Raw genomic sequence first — 21,251 nt, 5'->3', positions numbered from 1 at the left:
ATAGACGAGTGTGCTTGCAGCAAGAACACCAATGACAAGAGGTAGAACAGGGAGGACAAGGAGGCCACTGCTCACGAGGCCTTACACACACTGGGCCTTTGGAGAATTATTTTTGCAACTCAACTTCACGGAACAACAACGTTTGAGTTCTTTGCATTTCACATCCATTGCTGAACTCCATCACTCACTGCGTCTGAGATCGGGGTATCAGATCAGTGTGCAGACAGCACTGCCTGTCCCTGCTATGGACTCTCTCTCTCTCAGCCTGTAAACCATGAAGTCTCGTGAGAGACTAAATAGACTGGGTCTGTACTCATTGGAGTTTAGAAGGATGAGGGGGGATCTTATTGAGACATATAAGATAATGAAAGGGATGGATAGGGTAGAGATAGAGAGATTCTTCCCGCTCAGAAAGGACAGCAGGATTAGAGGGCACAGCCTCAAGATAAGGGGGGAGGGGCAGTTTAGATCGGAGTTGAGGAGGAACTTCTTCACTCAAAGGGTGGTGAACCTCTGGAATTCTCTGCCCGTTGAAGTGGTGGAGGCTACCTCACTAAATATATTTAAGTCACGGGTAGATAGGTTTTTGATAGACAGGGGAATTAAGGGTTATGGGGAGAAAGTGGGAAAGTGGAACTGATCCACTTCAGATCAGCCATGATCTTATTGAATGGCGGGGCAGGTTCGAAGGGCTGGATGGCCAACTCCTGCTCCTATTTCTTATGTTCTTATGCTTTGCCAAAGGATCTGCCAGACTCAAAACATTCTCTCTCCATGGACACTGTCAGATTTCCTGTGATTTTCCAGCATTTTTCTGCTTTTGTTTCCGCAGTATTTTGCTTTTATTTTATGGAGAAGTTATTGTACAGAATTACAAACTTCAGTTTGTGAATGTAGATTTCATGATAGATTAATTATTTCAAATATACATAAAAGACAACTAGTAGCCATCAAATTGACCTTTGTTGTCCTTGTGAGGTCTCTAGTTTGGAATTTTAGGGCTTTTATTGTACTGATGTTCTTGATAATGAGATTCTCTGCTGTTCTGTGCATGAGGCAATGGTCAGAATGGTGTTTAAAGGGCACAGTAATGTAAATGCATTATTAAACCAGCCATGGCTCATTTTTCTTATTTTGTTTCTTGTTGCTGTTCCGTGTTTTATGCGCTTTGGTGGGTTTCCCAATGGAAATTCCACCTGCCAGATTGCATTGAGTGATGTTCTGGCCACATTCAGCTGCAGATGGAGATGAACCTTCCATGGCAGATCAGTGGACGGGGGGAAGGCCCTATTCCCAGGAGAAGCTGGAACCGATCTCAAAGATGCGGGAATACCCGGCCTGCTGTAATCTCCTGTAATCTGAGTACGGCGTGCTGTCACTGACATTAGAGCAAAGGAGGTAAACTAGGAAACCCTGATTGGCTGTACCTGCCATAATGTCAGCAATGATATCTGAACGCACCAAGCTGGCAGAGGCAGTGGGAGCCACTTATACTGGGCTTAGATTGTCAGAGAGTAAACTACAAGAGTTCTTCCATTTACTGCAAGGATATCTGCCATTATTGTACAATAGGCAGCAGATAACTGGTACAGCTGCTAAAGGTTTCAATGAAGCCTACCTTCACATCCTCCCACTGCTCTTCTGTCTGAGTTCCTCCTTGGTAAGAAAATCCAGCCTTCAATCAGACACTTGAGGCATCATCATCTGATTCTCAGAGAACTGAAACCCAGGTTGCACCAATTGTTATCTGTCCTGCTGGCACATTAGCCGAGCTATCCGTGAGAATGTGGGGCAGGCTGGGTTAAATGTAAAAACTCTCACTCTTATTGACGGAAGCATCCTGTATTCTTGGGTGTCGTGATATTTACGATTCTGAATCATCATCATTGAGTTTAAACATAAGAACATAAGAAATAGGAGCAGGAGTAGGCCATCTAGCCCTTCGAACCTGCCCCGCCATTCAATAAGATCATGGCTGATCTGAAGTGGATCAGTTCCACTTTCCCGCTTTCTCCCCATAACCCTTAATCCCCTTGCTTACCAAAAACCTATCTACCCGCGTCTTAAATATATTTAGCGAGGCAGCCTCCACCACTTCAATGGGCAGAGAATTCCAGAGATTCACCACCCTTTGAGTGAAGAAGTTCCTCCTCAACTGTGATCTAAACTGCCCCCACCTTATCTTGAGGCTGTGCCCCCTAGTCCTACTGTCCTTTCTGAGCGGGAAGAATCTCTCCACCTCTACCCTATCCATCTCCTTCATCACCTTATACGTCTCAATAAGATCCCCCTCAGCCTTCTAAACTCCAACGAGTACAAGCCCAGTCTATTCAGCCTCTCTTCATAGTTCAACCCCCTCAACTCTGGGTTTCCAGTTTGAATAATTGTTAAAAAATATGGCCCAGTGACATTGTTGTTACAATGTTATTGTTGATAATGTTAGCTTAATGCAGGGAGAGTAGTGCAACAGTGAAGGCAATCAGATAGAACCCATACAGTGCAGGAAGAGACCATTCGGCCCATTGTATTCGCACTAACCCTCTGAAAGAGCAGCTTACTTTCACCAAGCAAAGAGATACTTTGGTTTCCCACCCCCCTGGTTACGGAATCCTCCTCACTATGACCTTCAGGCACCGAACTACCAGAGGATATTCTCATGGGTTCCTGTCACTGGATACCTAAGCTGGAAGGGGTGTGTCTTCAATTTTAACTAAATCCGTGGTGTTATGATTAGCCAAGCCTCCAGATTCTGAACTCTCCATGTGTACCAATCTCCCTCCCTCCCAGTGTTTGAGATCAAAGAATCTGGGCCTTTGGGTTTCCTTCACTTTATTTTCTTTATATTGGTGAAGTTATCTTCACATTGTTAATTGCTGCCAATGATTGGAAAGTTCATTTAACATTTTCCAAATTCAGGGTGTTGTATTTTCTCAGCCTCTCTTTAATTCTCTCTTTAAATTTCACCAAGTATTCCAATCACACAGCTGGCAAAACATTTTTGTGTCTTTTCAATCAGTTTTATGAATATGAAAAAATCCATTGTCTAACATGACTCACGGCTTTCTCAATTCAATTTCCAAGTTAGCATTAATTTCAATGTTTGCGCTCTTGCCGGAAGCAGTTGGAAGCATGTTACGTATTTTTGAATACACATATTTCAACACAGAAACACCATTTTTGAGTGAGTAAACACTGCCTTTTACCCTTGCCCAATCTGAGTGTGGTTTACAAGCACTCATTCTCGGTTTGGATCACCGGAATTGTTCTCTTATCAGTTTGATTGTATCTCCCTGTCAATTCTAACTCCAATTTGTTGCAGTTTTGATTGTAGAGTCTGCGTAAAAAGATATTCTAGCTCCATCAGTGAGTGAAGGAAGAAGAGGAGCAGTGGGAAAGAGCGCACAGAACTCTAACAGTGAGCAAACAAACGTAGAAAGCAGGAGCAGGAGTTATAGCCCCTCAAGCCTTCTCCATCATTCAATAAGATCGTGGCTGAACTGGGATGGCACAGTGGTTAGCACTGCTGCCTCATAGTGCCAGGAACCCGGGTTCACATCCCAACTTGGGACACTGTCTGTGGGGAGTCTGCACATCCACCCTGTGTCTGATTGGGTTTCCTAAGGGTGCTCCGCTTGCCTCCCACAGTCCAAAAGACGTGCTGGTTAGGTGAATTGGTCATGCTAAATTTTCCCTCAGTGTACCTGAACAAGTGCCAGAGTATAGCGACTGGGGGATTTTCACAGCAATTTCAATGCAGTGTTAATGTCAGCCTACTTGTGACACTAATCAATAAACTTTTAAACTTCCCTTTCTACCAGCCCATACTGTTTGGCTTCCTTGTCAAGCAAGAATCTAATTCAGCCCATAAAAATATTCGATGAGCCTGTGTTCAGCGCGAGAGTTCCACAGCATCATGACCCTCTGACAGATCAGACAGGAGGGAAATGTAAATGATCACTTGGAGATTTCTGGAGGAGATGGGCTCAGGTTGCAGAGTAACTGAGAGGTGCTGGAAGGTGAAGCGGGAGGTGGGGGGGGTGGGGGGTGCTGGGTGCAGGGTGGGCTTGGTTTGCAGTGATGAGTAAAGGACCTGGGTGACTGGGGGAGGGGAACTGGGGGGGGGGGGGGGGTGCGGGAGGCAAGAGTGAAAAAGTGGATGTTGACCAGTGTCTTCAAAATTGAGAGTGGCGGAGTGGTGATGGACAGGCTGAATGTGAGTGTTGGGGTGGGTGGGTGAGGTGGTGTGAGGAGGCCTTGTTACAGTTATACAGTGACACAGAATGGCAACACTGAACATACTGAGCAGAAGTGAATATATTTGCAGACAACACAGTGACAGTGTTCACCTGTGCAACCACTTGTGATCAACATCTGATTATTTTATGTGGTTTACTCTGAGACACGCAGCGGGGGTGGGGGCAGCCTGGGGGGGTTTGTCGGCCCTGTTGCCTTTGATGACTTTGGGAACTGTCCCGGGGAGAGTTGAGGCCTGGAGGGCCCTGGCTGACTTTGACTTTCCACCAATGGGTCAGCTGTTTCCTCTGAGATGCCAGAGGGCAAGGTTAACGGGATCAGAGATTGAGGGGATTCGAAGGGAGCAGAAACATTTGTGAGCTCTGAGTGGATGAGCCAGGGATATCCAGCTGTTACTTCTCTTCCATTCCGAGCAGCAGCCTAGAGACGAACTGGGAGGTTGTGGAAAGATGAGCTCCACACCCATGGAGGCATCACACTGCTCACTCACACCCTCCAGCAGCTCAGGTACTCACTCCTCGGTGAGTATTCATGCTCGTTCACAGAGTCTGGGGATCAGCACACAGACACAAGTCAGCAGCAGGAGGGGGCATGTTCATCCGAGCTCCCTGCCTTTTGGAGGACTGATGGGAAAGAGACATTCGTGAGCCTCGAAAAACGAGCCTCAGAAATCTGCCTTCCAACTAACGGTGGAGAGGCTGCAAGAAACACCAGGAAGCTCAACAGAGTGACACGTGACTGAGGGAGACACTCCATCTGCTGTCTGATAGAGAGTTGCCCGTGTGTGTGCACACATCGAGGTCTCTGTGGGGAGGATGGAGGATGCCATGGAAACGCTGTATCTGCTGGAGATGTGCACAAACCTGCACTCCATCACCATCACCATGGGTGAGTTGATATAGTGACAACGCGAGAGGGGAATGGGGCACTTTGACATCCTTCCTCTAAGTGAAATGGAGAGTTTGTGACAGCAGCAACTGCCCCAACATGGAGGCACAGCCAACCATCAGGTTTGCACTGAGGGATTGATCCTTCCCAGGTGAAGTCCAGAACCATCACTGGTGGCTCTGTCCTGTGCCATTCCTCTGGCCTCCCAGAGCCTCCCCTCAGACTCAGAGCTCTTAGAAACAGACAAATCAGCTGACAGACATCTTCTGGCTTTGGCCTGATGTGTATTTTTGTGTTATCCCGTATATCTGAATGTTTACAGTCTTATTAAAATATCAGCAACATACACCTGATGTAGGAAAAGCACCAGATAGTTCATTGGCTGAGACACTGAGCCACACAGAGATACAGGTGACCAAAAATTTACTTAAAGAGGTAGGTTTTATTAATTGTATTAAAGAAGAACAGAGAGTTGGAGAGATTTTCCCATCCCGACATGCTAATTTTTTTAGCGTGGTAAGCCGGGAGAATCACGTGTCAGTTGATTCACGAGATTCACACATGTGTTCCTACCGTGTGCGCATCTCCGAGCACCAGATATCTGGCACTGTCTGAGCCCTGTAGGAAACCGGCGAGAACACCAGGTAAAGAACATTGCATTTATTTTTAACCTGATTTTAATGTGATTATCGGGCCTGGGACTGAATTCTCCAGCCCCGCTAGCGTCTGCCACCTGTCAGGGTTATTTCCCTCCCTTAAGGTTCAGTCTAGCTCCCCATCCTCATTGGAGTGAAAGGGGAGCAATCAGGCCCCCGGGGTCAGGTGGTGGAGGAAGTAGTGCCCCCTGGGCATGGGCACCTGGCAGTGCCAGCCTGTGCCCCCGGCACTGCCCACCTGGCATCAGAACTGTCCGAATCTGGCATGACTAGGCCCCACCCACCCCCGAACGTTTACTGATATTGCCGATCGTAACCTCTGCATGCACTGAGCGTGGGAGATTCTTGTCTAAAGTCGCACTGAAAAAATCAGCGTGATTTAGCCAGTATTCCCGTGAATTTGAACTTTTTGGGGGGAATTACGGCTGAGGGAGGAATTGTAGAGCTTGGGGCCCAGGCTGTTGAAGGCCTGCTCACCAAAGATTCAGAGATAAGAAACAGAGATAGACAAGAGGCCAGAATTGGGAGCACAGATATTTGAGGATTCGAATGCTGAAGAATGTCGGAGATATTGAGAGGGGTGATTCCCACAGAGATGGTTGAACACAGATATGATAATTTTGTAATTGGCAAGTCAGTGGACCAGAGACAAATGTAGATCGCAATCCCGGGGAGATGAATGAGCAGGAATTCTGTAAGTTCGGATCTGGGACAGTAGCGTTTACATGAGCTCAGATATATGAAAGGTGGGAAACCAGTCTGTGGGATAGTGGAGTCTTTATACAGAGAGTGATTAGAATGTGGAACTGTCTACCATAAAGAGTAGTTTAGGTGAATAGCATTGATGCGTTTAAGAAGAAGATCGATAAACATATGAGGGAAAAAGGAACACGAAGGCATACTGATTGATTGAGGCAAAGAAGGAGGAGTGGGCATTGATGTGGATCACAAACAGAATGGACATATTGGGAGGATAATCCTGTTTTGTGTTCTGAATACTTTACAATTCTCTTTCTAACCTCTTAAAATACCAATGAGGTTTAAGGTTCCACCTTTTTCTCTGATGTAGAATTAATCCAGCAGCTCAAAACATAAATCAATAATGTGTAAGCTTCGAAAGGCCAGAAGGCAACTTGAATTAATACCAAAAAAGATGGTTTAATTAAAGTGCGTGATGAAGGATTTGTAAGATGCTGGGTCCATGGAGGTAAACAGCATTGTTCATCAGGATTTAGGAATTAATGGCTAAAGATTAGGATGCTTCATCCAGATCAATTTCTATGACCCTGGTTTTTGCATGCTCGATGATAATGGAGTTATTAGCTAATCTCAGTGATCAATCTCTATCACAAAGTCGACAACAGAGTCCAGCACGAGGTGGACTCCGGTGGTGGAGGGCATTGGGAATCTGAGGTTCAAAATTACCTGCTGTACCACTCACCATAATACACATATCTAATGACAGATATATGTATGAAGGTTACTTTCTAAAATAAATCATTGGAAAATAGATTGAATAGAGTAACTACATAACATATCATCATAATTAGTGTGGTAATTTTCTTGGTAAACTTGATATTTTGGAAATGAAAATGTGTTTCTTGATATTTATTACTTGGTGAAAATGAGGACAATTTGATGAATCTTCCAAACCGGTGAGAAGATTTGAGTTTTAATCGGCAGGTGTGGCTTGGTGGGTTATATTGCAGAAAATACAAATGGAAGCAGCTATCGGGGCACTTCACTGATGTTCAAAATCCCCCAATTCTTTGCTCTGTTTCAACCAAATTATTTCAGATTGGAGTGATATGACTGATGTAATCCATCGTCCCTGTGTGCAAGGAGTTTTGTAACCTCTAAAATCTAAGATAAGAAGTTCCGCAAATACGAGAATTCCAGCTGAATGACAACTTTTGCCTGTGATAGGGACTCACTGCAGACTCATGTCACTGGCACAGATGGTCAAGAAGAGAGTGCAGCAATGAGAGTGACTATGGCTGATCCAAGGTGATACCAGCTTCCCCAGTAAAGATACCATCTGGTGCTGAATAATAAGAGACAGAGCAGAAAGTCCCATATTCTGTTTCACCTTGAGTTAAGGGTCTAGATGTGTTTTATTTGTGTTTTCTAATAAGGAAGCTGCTTCACTCTGTAATTTGTAAAAAACCATGCTCATTTATTCAGAGTTGTCGTACATCTCAGTGACTCTACATAGAAACATAGAACAGTACAGCATAGTACAGGCCCTTCGGCCCTCAATGTTGTGCCAAGCTTTGTCCAATCCCAAGATCAAGCTATCCCACTCCCTATCATTCTGATGTGCTCCATGTGCCTATCCAATAACCGCTTTAAAGTTTCTAAAGTGTCCGACTCCACTATCACAGCAGGCAGTGCATTCCACACCCCAACCACTCTGTGATTGAGGAATCTACCTTGGCCATCCCACCATAAACCTTATAGTTATGCCCCCTAGTAACAGTTACATCCACCCGAGGAAATACTCTCTGAACATCCACTCTATCAATCCCCCTCATCATCTTATAAACCTCTATTAAGTCGCCTCTCATCCTCCTCCACTCCAAAGAGAAAAGCCCCAGCTCCCTCAACCTTTCCTCATAAGACCTATCCTCCAAACCAGGCAGCATCCTGGTAAATCCCCTCTGCACTCTCTCCAATGCTTCCACATCTTCTTATAGTAAGGTGACCAGAACTGAACACAATACTCCAAATGTGGTCTCACCAAGGTCCGGTATAGTTGCAGCATAACCCCACGGCTCTTAATCTCAAACCTCCTGTTAATAAACCCTAACACACTATAAGCCTTTTTCACGGCTCTATCCACTTGAGTGGCAACCTTCAGAGATCTGTGGATATGAACCCCAAGATCTCTCTGTTCCTTCACATTCCTCAGAACCCTGCCGCTGATGCTGTAATCCGCATTCAAATTTTTCCTACCAAAATGAATCACCTCACACTTATCAGGGTTAAACTCCATCTGCCACTTTTCTGCCCAGTTCTGCATCCTATCAATGTCTCTTTGCAGCCTTCAACAGCCCGCGCCTCATCCACTACTCCACCAATCTTGGTGTCATCAGCAAATTTACTGACCCACCCTTCAGCCCCCTCTTCCAAGTCATTGATAAAAATCACAAATAGCAGAGGACCCAGCACTGACCCCTGTGGTACACCGCTGGTAACTGGTCTCCAGTCTGAAAATTTTCCTTCCATCACCACCCTCTGTCTTCTATGATACAACCAGTTACTTATCCAATCGGCCAAATTTCCTTCTATCCCACACCTCCTTATCTTCTTCATGAGCCTACCACGGGGAACCTTATCAAACGCCTTACTAAAATCCATGTATGTGACATCAACTGCTCTACCTTCATCTACACACTTAGTTATGTCCTCAAAGAATTCAATCAAATTTGTGAGGCAGGATTTACCCCTCACGAAACCGTGCTGACTATCCCGGATTAAACTGCATCTTGCCAAATGGTCATAAATCCTATCTCTCAGGACCCTTTCCATTGACTTACCAACCACTGAAGTAAGACTAACTGGCCTATAATTACCAGGGTCATTCCTATTTCCTTTCTTGAAGAGAAGAGCAACATTTGCCACTCTCCAGTCCTCTGGCACAATCCGCGTGGACAGTGAGGACCCAAAGATCATGAAGTTATATTTCCATATCCATCCAGCTACTTAATCATGTGGCATCGCATCTTAGTTACATCAGTAACTCTGTGCTCAGGAAGACTGGGGCTCCCTTTAAAAACAGCGCACCAAACTCTGTACGGCCAATCTGGCCAACATATCTCGTGCAATGCATCAACTTGCATCGTATCAAGAAGCTCGACATCATCCAGGCAAAGTCACCCCACTTGATTAGCATCCGCAAACATTCAACACTTACTCTCTGTACTGCCAATGATTGGTAACTTGGGTGGCATGGTGGCAGAGTGGTTAACACTGCTGCCTCAAAGTGCCAGGGACCCGGGTTCAATTCCGGCCTTTGGTCACTGTCAGTGTGGAGTTTGCACATTCTCCCCGTGGCTGCGTAGGTTTCCTCCGGGTGATCCAGTTTCCTCCCACAGTCCAGAGATGTGTGGGTTAGGTTGACTGACCATGCTAAATTGCCTCATATTGTCAGGAGACAATCAGGGCAAATTTTTGGGGTCAAAGGAATAAGGCCTGGATGGGATTGTGTTCAGTCAGACTCGATGGGCTGAACGGCCTCCACTGTAGGGATCCTTTGATAACAGCAGTGTGTGTCATTTACTTAGATACGCTGCAGCAATTCACCAAGGCTCCTTCGACAACACCTTCCAAATCTGTGATTCCTACCTTTAGAGGGATAAGGGAGCAGATGCCCGTAAACACAACCATCTGGAGGTTCTGACTTGGAATAATATCTGCATTCCTTCACTGCTCCTGGAACTCCCTCCCTATTAACACTGTGGGTGTTTCTACACCTCAGGCAGTGCAGTGATTCAAGAAGGCATCTCACCACCACCTTCTCAAGGGGCAGTTGGTGATGGGCAATAAATACTGGCCTAGCCACCGCCACCGCCATCCCGTGAAAGAATGTATAGCAAACACACGGATCCCTGTCCCTTCAGCTTTGATCCGTTCTGGACTGAGATGACTTTGCTGGGTCTCTAAAAGCATTTTTACCTCGTCATCATAGAGCGTTGACATTTATTGCCGCCATCCTTCATGTTTTGTCAACGCGAGATTCGTCTCCCGTGGATGTACTTCCTGGAGGTGTCCGAGTCTCCTGGTGATGCCATGACTAATTATGGAGATTAACTTAGAGCGAAGAATTGAGTGTTATTAGCAATTAACTTTTCAGGCAGGATTTGTAACAGTTATTAACCATTTAGGACTGACTGAAAGATGTAGATTGAACCGATAATGTCTTGTAACATTTAATGCTGATCTTATATTCCTCTTTGATTCCTAAATTGCAGATAAATTGAAGTAATTGTTTCAACGAGTGACAGTCTAGTTTAGTGTGTGGTATTTTCCACAATTGAATCATGTGAAGATTTAATAATAACTATTTCTAAATTCTAATGCATAATTCACCTCCATCAGGGTTAAATGTTAGACAAGGCAATTCTATTCTACAAGACAGAAAATGAAGAACACTGATTTTAAATTGTAAGGATTGGAGCTTGCTCATAGAAATGGTTGCCAGATCCTTTGAATAATAAAATAGTCTTTGAACAGCAAAAATGTAACAGCAATCATCTGGGAAAGAAAAGTGCCACCTTCATGTAAAACACAATTCAAGCCTCAGAATTGAAAGAGATTAGTCCGTTTGCAAACAGGTGTGTGCACCTTGGAAAATGTGAAAGATTTTATTTTTCCCAGTAAAGCTTCTACAAAGGAGGAATTTAAAAAGAAGGTTTTGGAAAATTCCACAAAATATATTATTGTAGAAAATTATTTAGTAACTGAAAGAAAAATATTAGAAGATTACTGCAGATAATTGTAAAATTTCAGATCACACTTACTAGCTGTGTTGAGACAGGAAACAGATAGCACAGGAGATCCCAATGCTTAAACCAGTCTCTTTAGAGCTTTATAGCGTAGAAACAGGCCCTTCGGCCCAAATTTTGGTTACCGTCTTTGGAGAGTAAAGCTGAGAAAAAATTATACTTGTTGTAAATACTGAGCTGCTCAGGCAGCATTTGTGGGCAGTGAAACAGTGGGTAAGATTCTCTGGCTGTTCATGCCAGCAGGATTCTCCAGGCCCGCTGCAATGAACGGAAATTTAGCTGAGCACCAAATTCTCCATCCTTTCTAGCAACAGCAATGGGGCGTGAGCGGCCACAGAAATCCAGACAGAGTTAACGGCTCTCTGTACAGATGCAGCCTAACCTGCTGAGTATTTCCAACATTCTCGATTTCGTTTCAGATTTCCACCGTCCGCAATGTTCTCATAGAGTCAGAAAGTCATCGAGGTTTACAGCATGGAAACAGGCCCTTCGGTCCAACTTGTCCATGTCGCCCTTTTTTTTAACCACTAAACTAGTCCCATTTGCATTTGGCCCTTATCCCTCTATATCCATCTTACCCATGTAACTATCTAAATGCTTTTTAAAAGACAAAGCTGTACCCCCCTCTACTACTGCCTCTGGCAGCTTGTTCCAGACACTCACCACCCTCTGTGTGAAAAAATTGCCCCTCTGGACACTTTTGTATCTCTCCCCTCTCACCTTAAACCTCTGCCCTCTAGTTTTAGACTCCCCTACCTTTTGTCTCTTCGCAAAAATTAGAGCCTTCTTGATTCAAGTGGCTGTGGTGTTTGTCGGGGGTTGTTGCTGTGGTGTTTGTGGGGGGTTGTTGCTGTGGTGTTTGTCGGGGGTTGTTGCTGTGGTGTTTGGGGGGGGTTGTTGCTGTGGTGTTTGGAGGGGGTTGTTGCTGTGGTGTTTGGGGGGGGTTGTTGCTGTGGTGTTTGTGGGGGGTTGTTGCTGTGGTGTTTGTGGGGGGTTGTTGCTGTGGTGTTTGTGGGGGGTTGTTGCTGTGGTGTTTGGGGGGGGTTGTTGCTGTGGTGTTTGGAGGGGGTTGTTGCTGTGGTGTTTGTGGGGGGTTGTTGCTGTGGTGTTTGTGGGGGGTTGTTGCTGTGGTGTTTGGGGGGGTTGTTGCTGTGGTGTTTGGGGGGGGTTGTTGCTGTGGTGTTTGGGGGGGGTTGTTGCTGTGGTGTTTGTAGGGGGTTGTTGCTGTGGTGTTTGTGGGGGGGTTGTTGCTGTGGTGTTTGTGGGGGGTTGTTGCTGTGGTGTTTGTGGGGGGGTTGTTGCTGTGGTGTTTGTGGGGGGTTGTTGCTGTGGTGTTTGTGGGGGGTTGTTGCTGTGGTGTTTGTGGGGGGGTTGTTGCTGTGGTGTTTGTGGGGGGTTGTTGCTGTGGTGTTTGGGGGGGTTGTTGCTGTGGTGTTTGGAGGGGGTTGTTGCTGTGGTGTTTGTGGGGGGTTGTTGCTGTGGTGTTTGTGGGGGGGTTGTTGCTGTGGTGTTTGTGGGGGGTTGTTGCTGTGGTGTTTGGGGGGGTTGTTGCTGTGGTGTTTGGAGGGGGTTGTTGCTGTGGTGTTTGTGGGGGGTTGTTGCTGTGGTGTTTGGGGGGGGGTTGTTGCTGTGGTGTTTGTGGGGGGTTGTTGCTGTGGTGTTTGTGGGGGGTTGTTGCTGTGGTGTTTGGGGGGGGGTTGTTGCTGTGGTGTTTGGGGGGGGGTTGTTGCTGTGGTGTTTGTGGGGGGTTGTTGCTGTGGTGTTTGGGGGGGGTTGTTGCTGTGGTGTTTGTAGGGGGTTGTTGCTGTGGTGTTTGTGGGGGGTTGTTGCTGTGGTGTTTGGGGGGGTTGTTGCTGTGGTGTTTGGGGGGGGTTGTTGCTGTGGTGTTTGTAGGGGGTTGTTGCTGTGGTGTTTGTGGGGGGTTGTTGCTGTGGTGTTTGTCGGGGGTTGTTGCTGTGGTGTTTGTGGGGGGGTTGTTGCTGTGGTGTTTGTGGGGGGTTGTTGCTGTGGTGTTTGGGGGGGGGTTGTTGCTGTGGTGTTTGTGGGGGGGTTGTTGCTGTGGTGTTTGGGGGGGGTTGTTGCTGTGGTGTTTGGGGGGGGTTGTTGCTGTGGTGTTTGTGGGGGGGTTGTTGCTGTGGTGTTTGTGGGGGGTTGTTGCTGTGGTGTTTGGGGGGGGGTTGTTGCTGTGGTGTTTGTGGGGGGTTGTTGCTGTGGTGTTTGGGGGGGGTTGTTGCTGTGGTGTTTGGGGGGGGTTGTTGCTGTGGTGTTTGGGGGGGGTTGTTGCTGTGGTGTTTGTAGGGGGTTGTTGCTGTGGTGTTTGGGGGGGGTTGTTGCTGTGGTGTTTGTAGGGGGTTGTTGCTGTGGTGTTTGGGGGGGGTTGTTGCTGTGGTGTTTGTAGGGGGTTGTTGCTGTGGTGTTTGTGGGGGGTTGTTGCTGTGGTGTTTGGGGGGGTTGTTGCTGTGGTGTTTGGAGGGGGTTGTTGCTGTGGTGTTTGTAGGGGGTTGTTGCTGTGGTGTTTGTGGGGGGTTGTTGCTGTGGTGTTTGGGGGGGTTGTTGCTGTGGTGTTTGGGGGGGGTTGTTGCTGTGGTGTTTGTAGGGGGTTGTTGCTGTGGTGTTTGTGGGGGGGTTGTTGCTGTGGTGTTTGTGGGGGGTTGTTGCTGTGGTGTTTGTAGGGGGTTGTTGCTGTGGTGTTTGGAGGGGGTTGTTGCTGTGGTTTTTTTGGGGGGGGGGTTGTTGCTGTGGTGTTTGTAGGGGGTGCAGGTTATTGCTGTGGGGGTGCACTGCGAGGGAGGGTAAAGGTGGAAATAATATTGCTCTACTAAATATCACTGAAGTTTAATCAATTTGAATATTCATTATGCAGAGTGTTCTGATTAGCAAAAGCTGAACATTCTCAGAGTCATTCTGAAGCTTGACATTCAGCTGGAGAAATTAGCCATTGGTAATGCCATGGGGGAAGGAAGATTCCTGAAAAAACACTCGTAAACATCAATGTGAACACGCCATTCCTTTTCATCAGCATTTGAAGACAATTCCACCTTTTATCCTGATTTGTCTGAACAATTTAATAATTGATAACATCAGATGACAATGGAGTGGGCCAAATATTTCAAATCAAACTGGACAAGCACTTGTGCTTTCACATTTCCAAATGTTACAGCTTTGATCTTTAATGAGTACTTTACAGGCAAAGTAATTCCAAGCCAGTCATCCTGAAGTGACTCTTTCACTGTTTGTATTTTGTCTGACAAATCCCTTTCCAGAATGCTGATTAAAATTGTGACGCTGCATAACATTTATCACACAAAGTGTACATTAACACATTAGTCAGTCCCAATCTCAAACAACTGAGGTTGTGCAAAGCTTTATTATCATTCCTGGAACTATTCCAGCTCCCAAACTAACGTATGTTCCTGAGAATCATTTCTCAGAGTAAGGAGAATCTGAATCTTAAATCAGAATATGGGTCATAGGTTTATTTTCATTCTATCTCAACGCAAATATCCTGAAATCAAAACCTTCTCATTTTTGACTAGGCAATCTATAGAAAACCAGAGCAGTGGGTCAGAGGAACATCTGAAGGTGGATCTTCTAAATCAGGTGTCCTGGAAAAGGTCCATCTTCCAGCCTCAGAGTTGCTCCCAGAGATCTATCTCCATTTTCAGGAGGTCCAACCTCTTTCTTCAGTGGTGGCTCAGTGACGGGATCCTTTTCAATATGGTGTCTGGATCAGACAGCGGATGACACACATTCCGGGCCCACATCCCCACAGATTGTGACACAAAACATCTGGCTGTGTGATTAATGAAAAATTGAGGATTTTAGGCCTGTTTTCCCACCGGACTCCCCAGACACCCTCCCCTTTCCTGAGGGATTGGTGGTGCTCCCCTCATTAGTGGGCGGCAGGGAAGGGGGGTGGGGTCACCATTTGTAGCAGGGTGAGGGGAGCCTCCTTTCTGGGCATGGAGATCAAGGTTCCCTGACCTCGGTGTAGGTGGACTGGCCAACCTGTTTCCCAATATGCATATTCTTACACACTAAAGGTGGGTGAATCCTACCAGTCGGTGCTGCCAGTTTCAGTGGGAAACATTCCATTTTCCCATTGACGTGGGCACTCAGAGTCAATTCAGGGGAATTACGAGCTGTAGGAGTAGGAGTTTGATATAGCTCTTTGGACAAAGGATTCAAAGAATATGGGGGAATGTGAACAGTTTCTGGAGCTGAATGATCAGCTGTGATCATAATGACCAGTGCAGCAGCTTTGAAGAGCTGAATGGCCTATTCCTGCTCCTATTTCCGATGTTTCTATATAAAAGCAAATTACTGTGGATGCTGGGATCTGAAACCAAAAGAGAAAATGCTGGAAAATCTCAGCAGGTCTGGCAGCATCTGTAAGGAGAGAAAAGAGCTGACTTTTCAAGTCCAGATGAACCTTTGTCAAAGCTAAAAGGGGGGCAATCACGGTCCCACAGAATGTTGTGCACCAGGGTGGTGCCTCCTGGGCATTGTCACTTTGATAGTGAAGCCCAGACCCCCAGCACTCCCCAAGGGGCAAAGTATCAATGCCCAGGGGACACCTTGGCATTGCCCACAGGGCATGGGTCAGTGCCAAGGGGCAGGGCCTAATGTGGTTGGGGTTTCTGTGGGCGATCAGTGTAGGGTCCCACTGTCACTCTGCATTCGGGCCAAATAACAGAGGGAGGGAGGCCAGCAATCAGAGCTGGCCATCGGGGTGGGGAACGGGTCAGCCTGCTGGGGCGGGGTGGGGGGGGAGTTGGGGGGTGGGTTTCTGGAGATCAGGGCTGTGAGGGGTGGGGGGAGGACATTGAATGCGACTAGGGGCAGGGCGAACCTGACCAGGGCATGTTCAGGGAGCCAGCAATCAGGCCGTGAGTTGGGTGGGGTTACACAGCCAGCAATGCAAGGCCGCGGGGCTGGCCAGCGATCGGGAGCCTGGCAGTGTGGGGCTCCTGCGTATGTGCCATATCTGCCCTGACAGATTGGTGTATGTGCAATGGCCCACTCCACACTATGCTGCCCACCTCTCCAGCGGGAATAACCCCTGTTAATGATTTTTAACGTGATTCACACTGACGCACTCAGCACAGAGTGTGGGAGATTCATTTTGAAAATCCTGCTGAAAAAAAAGCACAATTTACTCCAGTTTTCACATTTAGGAGAATCACTCTCATTATCTTTGTTTTTCTCTGTGTCTAACCCAGCGGTTAGTACTGAGTAGGTTCTGTGAGTTGCAAGCTTCACAGAACTGAATTCTAAAACACCATAATAACCTCACTGAGGTTTAGGACAGCAATTCCGATCTATAAATAATCTATGCACTCGTGCTAACTGCCCCCCTGATGATTTTATTGGGTGGGTCATGCCAGCATCCTACTTCCACTGGACCAATGGACTCAAGCTCGCTCTCCCCCACTTTCCCCTGTGAATCAGCTTTCAGGAATGTAATCTAACCCACTATCGGCCAATTGCTTCTCCGCCTGCCTCATCCTCTGGGATTCTCCAACTGCATCCTGATTGAAATGGAATATTCCTTGTTGAAGCTGCAGCTGAACTCGATGGCAGGACTCCCTGGCTATCCAACATCAAATCTGTCCGATTGAGACGTGAATTTCAGCCAATTATAAAGCCAACCAATCCCAACAGCATTGTTAAAGTTTGAATTTGACTTCCTGTCAAGGCTGTAACTGCAAACAAAGCCAGTTCCTTGGTTCCAGCCATTGCTGGGTTTTTAAATGGTATTTTTAAAGAGGTTTGCCTGATCCCACAAGAGGAGTGACTGATTGAAAGAAGTTAATTGTGTTATTTCTCTGTGAGGTGACAGCTCTGACTGGGAGATCTCTCTGTCACCGTCCCAATCAGTTACAAATTGTATTTTATAGAAATTCATCCTATATTCTCTCATCAGAATCCACTTAAAAATGTGTGGAATGCTTCTTGTGAAACTTAGTGATTGAAGTCCTTTGACAGTGTCTCTAAGATTCCAAATTCACTAAATATTGTACTGAGAATTAATTAACTGTAAATAGTACTTCAAAAATATACACACGGCTCATTGATTTTTACTCACTGTTCATGATCATTTTGACACAGGATAACTTACTTTAATTTCTGGATGTGTGTTACAGTTTGTGATTTAACGTCCTGTGTTATTGAGATTCCTGCAAATTTAATTTGAATGTGAAAACTCAATGACCACCAGGGCTGTTGGAAACCACTGGATGTGAAATCTACAGCCAATGGGCCAGTTTCCACAGCTCCAGGGATGCTTCAGCTATGGTATAAATTCAGTCTGGATCCAGAATCGGGAGATCAGATCGACACGAGAGCAGATCACTGGAGCTGAAAGGAGAGGTAGGTTGGATGGTGAGAGGGGGGAGCGTTTAATTCTTTGCTAACCCGGCTAGGAGTTTCTGGTGAAAAGTTATGATGAGGAGATGCTGGCGTTGGACTGGTGTTGGAATCTCACAACATAAGGTTAAAGTCCAACGGGTTTATTTGGTAGTCTTACTGTGAAAAGTTATGGAACAGCTCATTAGTAAACTGAGGATTGGTGTCTGACAGCACAATGTTTGCAATGTGCTGAAGGTTATTTATCTTAACAATGTGACAACTGCCTTCACCATGATGCTCTTCAGCCCACTCACTTCAAACCGTTTGTTGCCCATCCCTAATTGCCCCTCAATTAAATGGCTTGTGAGGGCATTTAGAGGGCATTTAAGAATCAGCCACATTGCTGTGGCTCTGGAGTCACATGTAGGCCAGACCAGGTAAGGATGGCAGATTTCCTTCCCTAAACGACATTAGTGAGCCAGGCGGGTTTTGTTAATGGTTATCTTTGACAGCTTCATGATTACCATTACTGAGGCTAACTTACAGTTCCAGGTTTTATTGAATTGAAATTCCATCGGCTGCTATGGTGGGATTTAAACTCGGATTTTCCAGTTTCTGAATTTAAGCCACAGGGCGCAATCTTACCATCTGTTCACGCCATGTTCCCGCTGCAGAATTCGGTGACAGGTCAAGTATCTGTTCACTGCAGTGGGATGGGAAAATCCCGCCGGCACGAACAGTCGGAAAAACCCAGCCATTGAGTTGTAGAGTGTTGAATGCAGCACAGTCAGATCAGCCCTGGTCTTACTGAATGGCGGAGCGGGGTCAAGGGGCCAGCGGGCTGAATTCTGCTTCAATTTTATATGTTTATATATTTATTGTCATTGGGAGACTCTGTAAAAGATACAAAACTATTTAGATCCGGCATCTTAAATCAAGAGCAAGTTTTAACAGTGCTGTGTTTAATTTCCCTGGGTGGCATTAATATCCTCCCACTCTCTGCTTTTATTTGTTTCAGGGTCTTTGCCCTCAGTTATCCTCCTGGATCTGGACCTATCGAGACCCTTGCCATGAGCAGCATGTGAACAGGTGCCAGGACAGGATAACTACTGATGATTCTGGAGCAAGCATTCAGTTATATATCAGAGCTGGCAAAGTGAGAAGCTCCCTACACACACCTGTATATTCACCACAATATTGAGGGGGAATTTTGGACTGTCATTTGCAGGAAAATATCCAGAGAAACAGGATAAAGGACACCAGTGATTCGGAGGGATACATTATGAATGCTGTGAACCATTGGGAGTGACAACACGGCCAAGTTGAGAACATGTAACTGAATGGGACTATTGGATAAACAGTGAATAAATGCCTGCAGGCATTTACAGCTGAAGTTGGATAGATGGCAAATGATGCGAGATATGTTGAGCACTTGGTAAACTAAGACCATAACTCTTCTGAGACCACAATGCTCTTTTTTGAATCCTTAAAAAAGGCTCAGATCAGAAGTCACCATCAGTAATTTCACTATTGCCTTTAGCAGATATCCACCCAGGAGTAATTTATTTCCTTGCCCTGGCTTGTAATGAAAATCCATTTGTTACTTTTACCCATCTTAAAACCAGAAAGAACCTGTGGATAAGATCATGAAAGAGCAAAGTCTATCTTTACAGCATTGGAGAAATAATGCAGAGAAATAGCCTGAAAACAAGAGGTGGTTTGGTACATTGCAGCAAATATTGTAACTTTTAACCCTTGCACCATCCTGGCTTAAATGCAAAATTCAAAATTGGTTTCACGACAGAGGGTAGCTGTAGAGGGTTGTTTTTCAAACTGGAGGCCTGTGAGCAGTGTGTGCCTCAGGGAGCAGTGCTGGGCCCACTGTTATTTCCCATTATTATTAATGAATTGGATGAGAATTTAGGAGTCATGGTCAGTAAGTTTGCAGATGACACCATGATTGGTGGCATAGTGGACAGTGAAGAAGATTATCTCAGATTGCAATAGGATCTTGATCAATTGGGCCAATAGGCTGACGAATGACCGATGGAGCTTAATTTAGATAAAGGTGAGGTGATGTATTTTGGTAGATTGAACCAGGGCAGGACTTACTCAGTTATTTTTGGTCTGTGCGTAATCAGGACCCTGACCTTCCCATTGTTTGCCATTTTAACCCACGATCCTGCTCCCATGTCCACATGTCTGTCCTTGGCCAGAGGCAATGTTCCAGTGCAGCTCAACACAAACTGGAGGAACAGCAGCTCATCTTCCAGCTCGGCACTTTACAGCCTTCCCGTCTCAACATCAAATTCAACAACTTCAGATGATTTCTCTACCACACCTCGACCCCCTTCATTTTCATTTTATTTTATTTAAATTTTCACTGTTCTCTACTTTTCGTGGGTTGTGGGGGTGGAGGATAAGGGACACACACACACATTACTTCCTCCCTTATCCACCCCCCACTACCCAGACCGATTGCCACCCCTGCCCCCCCTCCCCACTCTCTCCCCACTGTTGCCTGCAGAGTAGCAGTGGACCCGCTACTTCCCCCACCAGAGATCCATCTGTGTCCCCCTCCCCCCAACCAGAGATCCATCTGACCTCACTCCCCTCCTCCCCTCTCAACCAGAGAATGATCTGACCTCACTCCCCTCCCAACCAGAGAATGATCTGACCCGCATCCCCCCACCCCCACCCCTGATCTGAGTCAGGGAGCCGTTGGAAACACTGATCGAGCTCTTCCGAGGCTGGAGCGCCCGACTCAGAGCTTTATTTAGCAGGTCCATAACGGCGCAGTCCCGGATCGGTGAACACGGTGATAAAGGAGGAAATGCTGATCGAGTTGGGCAGGCAGTTCATTAATTCAATTTAAATACATGCAAATGCATTTAAATTGTTGTTGCGCCTGATTTGGGTGCGGGAACGGATCCCTGCTATTTTCGCGTCTCGGTAAAGTGGTGATCTGCTTGGACTCGGGTGCAGATCGCGATAAAGGCCTCACGCCCTAGTTTATCACAATTTTGCACCCGAAAACAGGTGCAAATTGTTGGTAAAATTGGACCCTAAGTGTCCAACTAATGCGAAAATGGGAGAGTTCCTTATCTGTTATTTAGGGTGAGTTTTCACACCCTATCTTACATACTTAGTCATTGAAAAAAATGGTCTAGACTGTTCCAGCTGGTAATGGCAGTGGGCCGGGCTTAATTTGCCAGCTTGTAGAGGGAGCTACTGTGCATGTACAGACGTTTAATGCTGCTCATGCATAATTGCAGCAGTAGAGGTCTGACAGACAGAGGGAGAACTGTCAGGCCCCTGCTGGTGCAGGCAGCCTCAACAAACTCCTCCCTCCCCAGCAATCTCAAGGACTCAGGGCCAATCACGAGCCCCACAATACACGGAAAACTTGCTTCCACTGCCCAGGCCGTTGGTGCCCCCTCCCCCCAATCTGTTTGCATCTGCAGAGTGTACAGCAGCCCTCCCCCACTTCCTCCCAGATCGGTCCGCCTCTTCAGCTCCTGTCCCATTCACGCTTAAAATCGCGAGAGCCGGGAAATCGGGCGTGATCCTGATTTTTCGGCTCTCAAACAATTTT

Source organism: Carcharhinus amblyrhynchos, chromosome 2 (assembly GCF_965287045.1).
Source record: "Carcharhinus amblyrhynchos chromosome 2, sCarAmb.v2.hapA, whole genome shotgun sequence".
In the NCBI taxonomy this organism is placed as follows: Eukaryota; Metazoa; Chordata; class Chondrichthyes; order Carcharhiniformes; family Carcharhinidae; genus Carcharhinus; species Carcharhinus amblyrhynchos.
This window is presented reverse-complemented; position numbering follows the sequence as displayed.